A 12510-nucleotide genomic window follows, 5' to 3' on the forward strand; every position below is an offset into this window, starting at 1 on the left:
CAATTTCCTCCTAAAAAGCATGGCACTGTATTTTATCCAACTTTAGATTTTGGTTTTAGGTGCACATCTGAATTTTGGTTTTTTTATGGTTCTCTCAGTCCAAGGGAGAAATGAAATCTGCATCTGGCAGTGGTATAAGATTTTCCCTCTAACCATCAGCCTTACTGATGCGTTCATCAGTGTGGATCCCAAGGCATGGCTTGCAGGACCTGCACTGACCATGGGCTCAGAGCAGGCATAAGAAGCATCCCATGCCATCAGCACGAAAGCTTTCCTTAGGTCAGTGAAGCAGCTTACTTGCACAATTCCCACAAGGACTCACTGTCCACAAGAGTCTTCTTGGTCTAAACCCTTCCCTTGACAATTCCAAGTGTTTCCTGGATGAAAGGTAAGGGGTACAATGTGCAGAGATCTTGTGAGACTCCCCTGGAGTTCAGTATCCAGCTCTGGGGTCCCCAACATAAGAAGGGTATTGACCTGTTGAAGCAGGTCCAGAGGAGGGACACAAAGATGATCAGGAACTGGAACGCCTTTCCTATGAAGACAGGCTGAGTGAGTTGGGGTTGTTCAGCCTGGAGAAGGCTGTTCAGCTCCAGGGAGATCTTGAAACAGCCTTCCAGTACCTAAACAAGGCTACAAGAGAGCTGGAGAGGGACTTTTTATAATGGCATGTGCTGATAGGACAAGAGGCAATGGCTTTAAACTGAAAGAGGGCAAGTTTAGAATAGATATTAGGAAGAAAATCAGGAGTGGTGAGGTACTGACACAGGTTGTCTGGAAAAGTTATGGATGCACCATCCCTGGAAAAGTTCAAGGCCAGTTTGGATGGGGCTTTGAGCAATCCAGTCTAGTGGAAGGTATCCCTGCCAAGTACACATGATCTTAAAGGTCCCTTCCAATCCAAACCATGGCATCAATGCTATGATTCTGTGCCTTTCTCTGCTGGAAACAATATCTGCATCAGAAGAATTTAAAGAGACTAATCTAGCCCCTCAGCTAAACAAAGTCCATTTTGCTTTCCCACCAGCTTCTGAGTACTCTATCCTACTAACAATAGCTCAGGAAAAGTGAGGGAGATGAGACCAACAAGATTCACAACTTATTTCCTAGTACAGTTGCAAAGGCTGACAAAAATAATCCAGAGGTACTACTGAAATGTCTGCTCCATGCCTCTAAAACCTAATTTACACCTAGAAGCATAGTCCCATTAAAGTGTTTATTCTGAATACTTCTAACATGTCCACTTAGCCCAAATGGAGGCAGAATGAGGTGTTTCACTGCCCATCAGAGCACCTAAGCCTGTCTTCCATATCTTGTATCAACTCACCTCAATTTGCCTTTCCTTGGCTTTGCACAGGGCACTGCTGCAGAATTCATAAGGCCTCAGTCAGCTTAGAAATAAATCTCTGTTGATGCCAGCACTCAGCTCTTGTGGCCTGTACCAAAGAGGTGTGGCAGAGATCAGGCTAGTATGAGAAGAAAGCAAAAGATGCGAGCAAGGAAGAGGAAGAACAGAAAAAAAAAAAAAATAACACATCATAGATATAAGATTATGTGTCCTTATCTACATATAGAAATAGCTAAATTTCAAAAATATCTTTTTGATAAGCTAACCAGAATGAAATATTTAACTCTGTATTGCTAACACAGTCAAAAATTATATCTTATAAAATGTAAGCAGGATTTGCTCTAAAAGCTGACACAGAAGGATTTGTTTGCACATGTTCAACGCTACTGACTTTACAAGTTGCATTTTTAAAGAACGACAAAAACTTTGCAAGTGAAAGACAGATACATGCTGCGCTTAAAGAAAACGGGTGTAGTGGCTCTTGTGTTTTATGTTCTGACATGCTTTGGAGATACACAAATGCTGACTTCTAGCAGTAGTTACAAGCCCAACTCACTGGTCAAAATCTTATAACAAATGCAAAAAAACAGGTCTTTAAAGTAGTTTGTATTGAATATTAGAGTTTTCATCTCATATGTGAGAGACAATACCTCTTACATTGCTGAATACACATGTAATGTGTATAAGTAGAAGAATACAAATTATCATATAGCATAGCAAAACATGTAACTGTGATTAAATGCTAGTTCAGCCTAGAACAACATTCAGAAGACTATCAAATAACATATACTAATATACTATATGAATATACACCAAAAAAAAAAACCAGAAGATAAAATGGACACCAAATACCTCTCACATTTCTTTAGTTTTCATTCTTCCATTCATTTCCTAGCCTTATACTTACTGACCATGAGATGAAAATAAATTATTTACATTTTAAAGTTACACCTGTTTATTTAGTAAGGAAGTAAATACTTGGTAATTCCAGAGCCATGCAAGTAAATGTATGGAAACAGTATGGAAAGTGTGTATTGAATGAAGATCACCTCCAAACTCTCTCAGTTCTCATCACATCTCATCCCATCCAGGCCAGCCGTTTTCTTATCTCATGCAGAAAAACAAACATGGCCTTACACAGTGTGTAAGAAATATACCCATTTATCACAACCTCCAGCTGAAGGCTTGTAACAGAAACAGAATTGGATTTTCCCTCCCAAGGAGTAAGAACAAATACTTCCCTTTCTATGATCTCTAAAAACCACATCTGAAGAAGGCTGTTTTCTTGCAGAATAGTTTGACATCCACAGAAATGCTTTACACACCTGAATTCTCTACTGCTGCATCAGCGAGTGTTGCCCTTCTGCAGAGGACACATATAACCAAGTTTTTGAAAGTAGTTCCCATTTGCTTCTGATGGCCAAAAACTTTTAGTGAAAGAAGTAATCCTGCTATGTGCCTGGCAACAAAAATCGTAACTTCATTGCATGTTTCATATGGGCAAAAATCAGGTTCTGAATGCAAATTGTTCAAAATAAATAGAACAGAGAAGATAGCAACTTTAGAATACTATTGACCCTATGGGTAATATACAACCTTATTGTATTTTTAACTAGTATCACCTGTGAACACAAATATAAGTGATACTGCAATTGAAGACAACATTTTCAGCAATCAGAATCAAGGTAATGTGGATAGACGACTAGGAAAAGTCAGACAGAGGCAATAGCCTTTAACTGACCAATTAAAATAGCTGGGAAAAGTGCACAAACCCATGCACATTTGTCTGCAGGAGGACATTTCACAGAAGGCTTATTTAGATTTTCCAACTAGTTTAATCTCCTGGAAAATACTAAATGTAATTTCAAACAGTGGCTACTTACATCCCTCATCCAACTCCTCTTGGACCTTGTTTTTCTTCTGCCTTCTAAAAAGAACCTGATCTCAATGTTGCAAACTTTTTGTGACATAGTATTTTCAGAAAAGCCATTCGAAATTTAACATGACAGAGAGGGTAAAGAAATGAGTTCACAGAAGAATTGATCCATAAAAGCCAAAAGGTTGCTTCATACAGGAAGTTATGGACACAAGGTCCCTGAAAGGTCCCTGAAAGGGCCCATGGATAATAATTAGTAAAGAATACGGGTCCCAGCAAATGGCAAACACACAGAAAATTCTGGCAAGAGACTTTGCTATTTTCTTATCCCGTTGCATTTTTGATCTGGTCTTTGCACAGAAGGAAACATTAAAAGTCATTTTCTGGGGTTACGGAATTGTCTCTGGATGGAGATGAGCAGTCAGTTCCCAAAGACTCTTTTTTTGGTCTCATGGAAGAAGAAACACTGTCCTCTGCTTCTGATGAAGAAGATGCTGCCCCTGGCCTCAGCAAGCCACAAAACCTCCAGGACAGGCTGCTGCTCCTCGGAGGCTCGCAGTCCTGCACGCTGCCACGCCGCTGGCGCCTCTGGATGTTGTGGAAGATGTGCACGTTGAAGTAGGTCACCAAGAGCAGGGGCACAAAGAACTCCAGGGTGGAAGCACACAGGAGGAAGTACCAGTTGTTCAAGAACTCAGCGTAGCACTGATCCACCGCTACCACACTGTGTCCGGCCACGTGCTCCCAAAACAGGATGGCTGGGCAGTACAGGAGAAATGCTAAGACCCAGATGGCCACCATCTTGATGGCAGGGTTGGATGTTATTCCCTGCTGGGCTCTGTAAGATAACCTGTGAGAGGAAAAAACCCATAAAAAGTTCAGACTTGTCAAGACCCATTTTGGGACTAAGAGAAGCAGCTGGAGATGAACTCAAGAGGTGCTTGGTAATACAGAGATGTGGCTGCGCTGATCAGCTGAAGCTCACCCAAGCATATTTATTTCATGGATGCTGAGAGTGCATATGGTTGTCTTTCAAAAAGTTAATGTCACTGTACCAGGGTCCAGGTCCAGGGGATGAAACACGATCATCCATCAGTACCTAATAATTCGGTATGCCTTGTTTGAGATACCTATGGTCTGAAGTGCCAGAGGAATTAGCACTTTACAGCTGTTGGGAGCATGACTCCCACTCACTGGAAACTGCACTGCTTTTTACAGCATTTTACAAACAAATAACTGTATGCATCATGGTGGTCTACAGAGAAGGTGGCACATAGATTTAACCTATAAGAAAATTACTTGCTAGACAATTCATATGGATGAAGGAATAGATACCACACCTGCACTTCAGCCCTTAGCTGATTAAACTAAAAAATATCACCCATTTTCTTCCTTCTACATCCACACCAGGGCCAGTTTTTCCACTATGTGTTGCAGAACATATAGATACAATGTGGCTCACATCCTGCTTCATCCCTTTCACAGGACGAATGTGTAATTCTGCAGGCTTAGACATCCAATTGATAGCAAAAGTTTGAGTTAATGTCACTAGAAATATCATACAAATATCCATAGGTCTTAATTGCATTTGTATAGGTGCTCTGAATTTTGCAATTTGTAAATGCTGAGTCTTTGGCTTTCCAGCATAAGGCTTCTTACACACCAAAAATTTTGGTGTTTGGTTTCCAAGATTTTTTCCTTAAAGAAAATAATAAAGTAAAATAAGAAGGCAGTTATAGGAAGTTAAATTACCAAATAAGACTGAAATTCTACTGCATGAAGTTTTGTTGACAGTCTCACGCACACCAAGAGGTGGAACCTTTAGTTCTCTGTGGCATTCCCTGACACTTGAGCTAACAGTGTGGCTGGTGAGAAAAGCTGGCCTCCATCCCTAGCATGGACCAAGACATAAAGCTCACACCAAGTGTGTAGGTTTCTCTGCAGAAAGCAGAGACAGATTGTGTCTGAAGTTTGAGGTTCTGCTCCAGACACAAAGAGGAGTTTATTCCTGCATATCTACAGGCAATTATTGCAGTCTGCCTTTTGTTGCACTTTCTGCCTGTTTGCTTTTGCTCCTGGTCTTATCTAGAATCATTTTTGACCACATATCAGGTCTAGACACCTTCCCCAGGGTCCTTTATTTTACTGCCCTCCACTCTCTTTTACTTTCATTCCTGATTTTAGGTCCAAACCCCAATCCAGTTTACTCTGAATTTCCTCTTTCCCTGCCCCTTTATTATCAGTCTGCTGCCTTACCCCTTTTACCCCCTAGACTGCTTTTCCTCAGGCAGTAACAGGACCACAGCTTGCAGCAGAAATTGTGAGAAAAGTCCTGGTTGATTGGCTCTGCAGTGAAGCATGTTCAGTGTAGAATATTCACCCCATCTGGCTGCAAAATATCTAATAATCGCCACATGCCTGTATATTTTTGAGGGGTATTATCTTTATTAAATTCGGGCTTATACTCATCAACATGGCAAAGGCTGGTAAATATAACCATCCAAGGAAAAAGTATCAGAGAAGCTCTAAACAGGTTACTTGCAGCTTTAGTAACTGACAGGAAACAGTCATAGCTGATAAGAACGATGTTCAATACTGAAGCTGTGCAGAGGAGATAGTCCATAGCCAGCCAAAGATTCTTCTTCCCAAGTGCCATTTTCCTGTCAGGCTGTAAGGGATGTAGAGGGGCATGCAGAACACACCTGTGAAAGCAACCACAAAGACACCATCAAGTTCATAGGGATGGCAAACTCCTGGAAGCAGAGAGACAGACTGTTTTGGTATTTGGGTTAAAAAATCAACAAATCTATTAAGGTGAATATGTAATTTATATACATAAGTTCCTAAATTCTCATTAAATCTGATGGTGACTTTCTATGTCTTAGATCTGGGATTTATGTATTCTGATTGTTGAGAATGAGCTGAAAGCAATTCAGCAAAGAAAGATTTACTGACGAAGAAAATACAAGTCTAACCAACTTAGACTCTCTAAAGATCTAAAATTAGTGCTGCAGCATATATGCACTCTGGTTGCATTCTGATATTCTTTCATCTGTATTAGAATTTTCCCTCCAACACATGTGCAGATGTTGCCAGTTGAAGTTATTCCTGTAAGATTGGTTAGAATTTGTAAGATGAAGACAATACATTGAGCAGTCTGTGTGGTGTTCTACCAGAGACAGAGCAGACACAACAGAAGTATGAAACTCTCGTTTTTAAATCTCATGCTTCTTCACTACCTGAGAATAACTCTAGAACTATTTTGGTTGGTTAAATTTGTTTTTTGTCCAAAAGACCTTCCACTGAAGTACTTCACCAAGAAAATCATGCTTGTGTTTTATTTCTAAGTGAGCAACTTCTTCATTTTAACACTAACACTCCTTCAAAAGTATGGTGCAATAGCTGATTCTACATTCCTGAAAATGCTGATCTACCAGAGACAAATAGAAAATTATATGCCACTTCAAGATCCATTTAAAACTCTCCAGATTATTCGTTTCTTGACATGTCCTCCAAGGTCTTAGAAGTTACTAAACATATCAAAAGTGATGTGGTCCACTGACAACAAAACTCAGGGCAAGGAACTGACAGACTGTTATTAACAGGGAAATGCTCACAGCACTTTCAATACTGATGGCCTATTTTAACAGCACCACTTTAGTACTAAATACTCATTTTTCATAGTTGCTCATAACAGCTATTTTTCTCATGAACTTCAATGGGATCAATGTTTGGCACCATGTCAAAAAAGTAATGACTGCTTCTAGCTATACATGTAACTACAGAGGCAAACCCCAGGTTTTAAGCATTGATGTTTGAAGATATTCTTACTTTTACTAATTAGTGGATGAAAAGACATGAGTCACATCCCTATAACTATTCTAGACACATAATAAATTAAAGAAAAAAAGCACAGCAATTTCAGAAAATAAAGTATTTCTTCACCAATATCAGAGAAAAAATCTTAGATTTACAGTCTGTATAGGCCAATCTAATACTGATGGTAATCATTTCCTCTTGGTTGATTTAAGAATGCATGATGCAGCAGCCACAAAGAACAGATGCAGAAGGTAGATATTTAACTCTCTTGGCTCAACTATGAGATATGAGGAGAAACAGACTTTGCAGAAGACCTGGGCAATGAACTAGCAGCTCCAGCAAATTGTCTGCCTTAGCAGGAAAGCAAAGGCTTCATCACATGCATTGTTTTCTGCCCCATGGGGCAAGTCCCAGAATAAGGCAACACATGTTATAAATGGTATAAATTAAGGAAAACCTTAAAGGCTAAACTAATACACTTCACTACACAGACTGACAAAGGAATAGCATTTGGGGGGATGGTATTTTCAGAAGTGCAGTAGGCCTGTGGCCACGATTTCCTTTCTCACAGTTCAGTCAATATTGGTTTCTGTGACCATCCTGAAGATAAAGCCTTTGTGTGCAGAAGTACCTCCTTGCCAGCCTCAAGTCAAGACTTCTGCCGGCACATCTGCCACAGGACAAAGGTTTTGTCCAACTTTCTTAGCTGCATGGGCTGTTTCCCCAGCTTCAGCCATGGAGGAGTGCTGCAAAAAGCATTCACTCCACCATCATCTCACTTGGCATCACCAGCCAGGACTGGATCCAGGGCAACTCCAGCAACAAACTCTCCTGGAGTTCTGCAGTGACACTATGGGAAGAGGGGACCAATTAGGAATATAGATGAGAGACACCAGCAGGATGTTACTGGTCCCATCAGATCAATAGCCTGCATTAAGCTGAAGCCAGTAAAAATTCCTGGTGAAAAAGTGTCTTGCTGTAGTGTAATACATTCATAAACCATTAGTACTATGTAGAGAAATAATTTACCTGGATGTATCATACATAGCTATCAAATATAAGGTGTTCTGAAGTGTGTGAGGAACACCTTATATTTGGAGAGGCAAGGGTAAATCATAAACTGTAGAAAATAACCTCTTCAAGAAGTATTCACATATAATAGTCACTCCTATTTTTTTTTGAAGCAACATTTAAAGTATTTATATGAAAAAAATGCAGTTATTATAACATATTTTGAGACGTATTGGGCTATTAAAATACTTCATGCAGCTTCATGGGGAATGGTGATTCCCCATCCTTCCCCCAGATACAGCTGGGAAATAGTTCTCTCATAAGAAACACACCAAAAATAAACACCAGTGCTTCTCTTAAGACTCCTACAACACAGTTAGCACATGGCTCCACAGCTCTGACTTACCCACTGCAAAGTCAGAAACAGCAAGATTCAGAAAGAAATAGTTACTCCGATGCCTGAGTCCATCATGAAAGCAAGGATCACCAGCATGTTTCCAAGGATGGTCACCAGACACAGCAGCACCATGAGGAAAGCCAGCAGCACCAACACGCCCAGGGAGAACTCGGAGCTCGGAGGCTGGGTGGGCCAAGTCTCGTTACACCTCGCAGCCACGTGCGGAATTTCGGCAGTGCTGTTGTGCATGGCGGCTGTCCAGCTCAAGTCAGTCTGGGAAGGAAGTTGTATCAGGCAAAGTTATCCAAAAGGTTGAGACAAGTCTATTAACAGGCTGGGCTGAATACTGAAACAATAAAAGAAAATATTTACAATATCAAAGAAATGGAACATGAGACTTTAAGACCTGGGCTCTCTGACATGTCTTGATCTGAATGCACCTATTGGCCTTAGAAAAGACACCTCCTAATCAGTGTCTTTCCTGGACATGGACCCTTATCTACTAATCTCAAAAAGGCTCGTCTGAAGATAACTATTTTTAAAGTCAAGCAGTTTGCATATTAGCAATGTGTAAGTTGTTTTGCACATCAAATTGTGCTGAAGCTAAAGCCACAATTCATTTTCACCTCCACAGTGGTGAACAGGTTTAAAATTGTTCCAACTCTATTTCACTTACATTAAAATGTAGATACTTTTCCACTTGCTGCTATAACACTTTTTAAATTTTACAGTTAATAACAGAGAGATCTTTCTTAGTGTTGCTGGTTACAGAGCATTTGTAATACAGTTCCATGCTGCAGAAGCATCACCAATACCTCTTCAGCTCACCCTAAACAGAAGCCCTGGGAAGAACAAACCAAATACTTGGACTTTGGAGGTCCTTATGGTGTGGGCCACCTATCCTGCATCACCCAAGTAATCCTAGATAAGATTTTGCTCCATGAAGTACCAAGCCTTTCGGCCTTTTCAGAAGTGAGAAAAGATATCCCTTCCTCATCACAACTCCATTTATTGTGGTGGGATTTGCACAACTACATGGCTGTGGCTGACACTCACTGACTGCAGCACCATGGCACACCAAGTAACCAGCATTTCAAACTGCAGCCAAAATGCCAGGTACTTGGGAAGATGTAAGGCAAGAAATGAGGAAAGAAAGGGTGGGAAAGATGTGGGGGGAGAAAGATGCATTTCTTTGCTACCCTACTGAGGAACAAAGGGAATTATGTTGTAAAGACTCATTAGAGCAAAAGGTGTAGGGTGACAGAAACAGAAGAGACCTCAGGAATGGCAAAATGTGGCAATGAGACACAGCTGCCTTAGGTGTGTGAGCACAGCTGCAGCCTGGGAAGCATAGAGGAGGTACTAGAGCTTCCTGTGCAGTCACTAAGCCACACTTGACATGGGTGACATTATGGTGAGAGCACATTGCAGAGCTCAGGTTGAGGGAGGTGATGAAGTCTTCTTTAAGAAATTCAAGAAAGCTTCTGGACCACAGGACCTGCTTTTTATGTAGGACTTTAGTGTTCATGGCATCTGCTGGAAGCGCAACACATCCAGTCCTAGCAGTGAACAAGGTTCCTGGAGGCTGTCAGGGGCAACTTTCAGACACAAGTCCTGTGTGGGCTAATGGGGGTGATGCACAGCTGAAACAGCTGCTCAGTGGTAAAGAGGGCTGTGTGGGGATGTGCTAGCAGTGCTAGACTCAGATGTAGTGATAATGAGGTAGTGAAACTCAAGATCCTAAAGGCGATGAGGAAGGAGAGTAGCAGTGGAGAGTAGATTTCTGTTTTGGAAAGTAGTAGTGGGAATCCCATGGGAGCAGATCCAAAAGACAAGGACCTCAAGGAAGCTGCAGGCCTCTAAGGACAGCAACCTCCATGCACAAGAATAATCCATCCCAGTTCTTAAGAAAACAAGCAGATGTATCATAACAGTGGCTAACCCTGGAGACTACAATGCAGAAAGGCCACATGAAGCAGTTTGAAGGAGGGAGAAAACAAAAAGGAGATAGTTAGAAATGTTGCCTGGCAACATAGGAATGATGTTAGGAAAACAAAAGCTCACCTAGAGTTGATGTTTGTAAAGGACATCAAGGACAGCATGAAGAACATCAGCCACCCCATTAACAGCAAAATGGTGAATAATAAAAAAATGGGTAGTTTGCTGGACCAGACCAGTGATCCTGTGACAGCAGGTGCAGATAAGGCTGAGGTACCCAGTGCTCCCTTAGCTTCATTCCTGACTAATTAGGTCTCCTTTCCTCCATGCTTAGTGAATGAGTTCAAGGATGAGAACTGTCACAAGTAGGTGAGAGTAAGGCAGGATTACTTGAGGGGACTTGACCCATAAAAGTCCACGGAACCTACTGTGCTATCAAGAGAACCACATACCGCCTTTGCAAGGCCACTTTCTATCCTCTTAGAATGGTCGAGATAAAGGGAAGAGTCCCAACAATTGAAGAAAGGTAAATGTTGCAATGATTTTCAAATGCTGTCACAAGGACAAAAGGTCAGATTGTCTTTAGTCTTTGGGAAAATAATGGATTGAGTCCCCTTGAAAGGTGCTTCTGAGGACCTGGGGGAGAAGACTGGGAACAGTCAGCATGTACCTACCATAGGTAAATCATGCCTAAGCAACTTGCTTGTCTTCTTTGATAAAATTACGGGATTAGTGGACAAGGGGAATGTAGTCATTCGTTTTTATAATTAGGGAATAAATCAGATATTGAGTTTTAATTATAGTTCTGTGTGGCACTCAGGGGGAAATCTATGTGGTATTTCCTTTGGAAAATAAAGGACATGGACATTAGGAGAGTCATTAGGGTTCAATGTTTGTTTCAGAAATAAACAAAAAAGATAACACAATTTCTTCCAACATGTATTTTTATTTGTTGAGTTTTTTTGTTGTTGTTTTTTTTTTTTTTAATCTGAGAGGGTCAGACTAGATAAAAACTGGTGTGGTTTGAGCTGAAGCCCACAAAGTCATATAACTACTGTCACCATGTATTTAGAAGGCCTACTGAATATCTACAAAGACAAAAGAGAATTCAAGGATATGAAATAGTGAATGGATGAGTAATTGGTTAGAGAGACCTGGGTTAGAAAACCCTTTGTCAAGAAACATCCATTTGAGTGGGGGCATAAAAACAAATTCTCAATAAGTATCTTACCATAACCCTGAAAAATGACTGATCTGTGATTTACAAAGGAGAATATTTATGATGCCACCCTGACCCTGACCATGACAGTTGTTAAAGCTGTGAGCAGAGCAACCCAGTATTTGACTTACCCTGGGAGCACTAAGCAAAGTTTTCAACAACAAATTTGTCTCATATACAGGAGTGGTATGAGAAAACAGTTTGAACACTGTGTGTGTAAAACAGACTAAAATCACTGATCTTTAGTAGCTTCACCATGCTATGTTTTTTCAAATTCACTGCAGATTGTGCTGCCTGGAAAATTCCCTAATTAGTTTTCCAGCACTGCAAAACATTGACTCAGTTTATCTAGTCAATAATTTTGTAGTTATTTTTTCCAAAATGAACATTCTTTAAGCACAAAATGCAAAGTGAATTTTTATACTAAAAGCATAGGGATAGAAAGCAGACAACCCAAATACCTTTCTATCTTGGGCTCATCTTCAGTTGCTCTGTTTAACAGATGTTTAGTACACCAGCTGTTCTAGAAATGTTTTAACTCTGTGAGTTTAGATGTTTTAAAGCATCACAGAAAAACAAACCCCACAAAATCTGTACCATCATCACAGCTCATGACAGTAAAACCAGCTGTGCTGAATGACCTCCACCTGAAGCCGCACCTCTCTTAGCAATTAGGCTCACAATCCATAACACTACCTACGTGAGGCAAGGAAGCATAGTGAGAATGAATGGTGAACAATAATCTTCCAGCAGTGTGAAAACTGGCAAGAGAAGTCTTCAGTTCCAGACCTCTGAAGAGAAAGACATTCTCCTCAAAGCCATCAACATTTGTGATATAACTAGGCTGCTTCCATGCATTGGAACCGTGTTTGCAAAGGAGTACTCTATTATGGAAACACTAC

The 12510-nt window shown here is 40.7% G+C and overlaps 1 pseudogene across 1 annotated transcript; it reads right to left on the reverse strand.

Moving 5' to 3' along the window:
* Positions 1–2478: 2478 nt before the first annotated feature.
* On the reverse strand, positions 2479–8736 carry LOC110482358 (histamine H3 receptor-like; annotated as a pseudogene). Its single transcript, XR_013340991.1, has 3 exons — positions 8461–8736; positions 5756–5926; positions 2479–4074 (listed from the first exon to the last, which is right to left on the reverse strand). The product of XR_013340991.1 is annotated as a histamine H3 receptor-like (transcript).
* Positions 8737–12510: the final 3774 nt, after the last annotated feature.

This window comes from Lonchura striata, chromosome 1, assembly GCF_046129695.1.
Source record: "Lonchura striata isolate bLonStr1 chromosome 1, bLonStr1.mat, whole genome shotgun sequence".
NCBI lineage: Eukaryota > Metazoa > Chordata > Aves > Passeriformes > Estrildidae > Lonchura > Lonchura striata.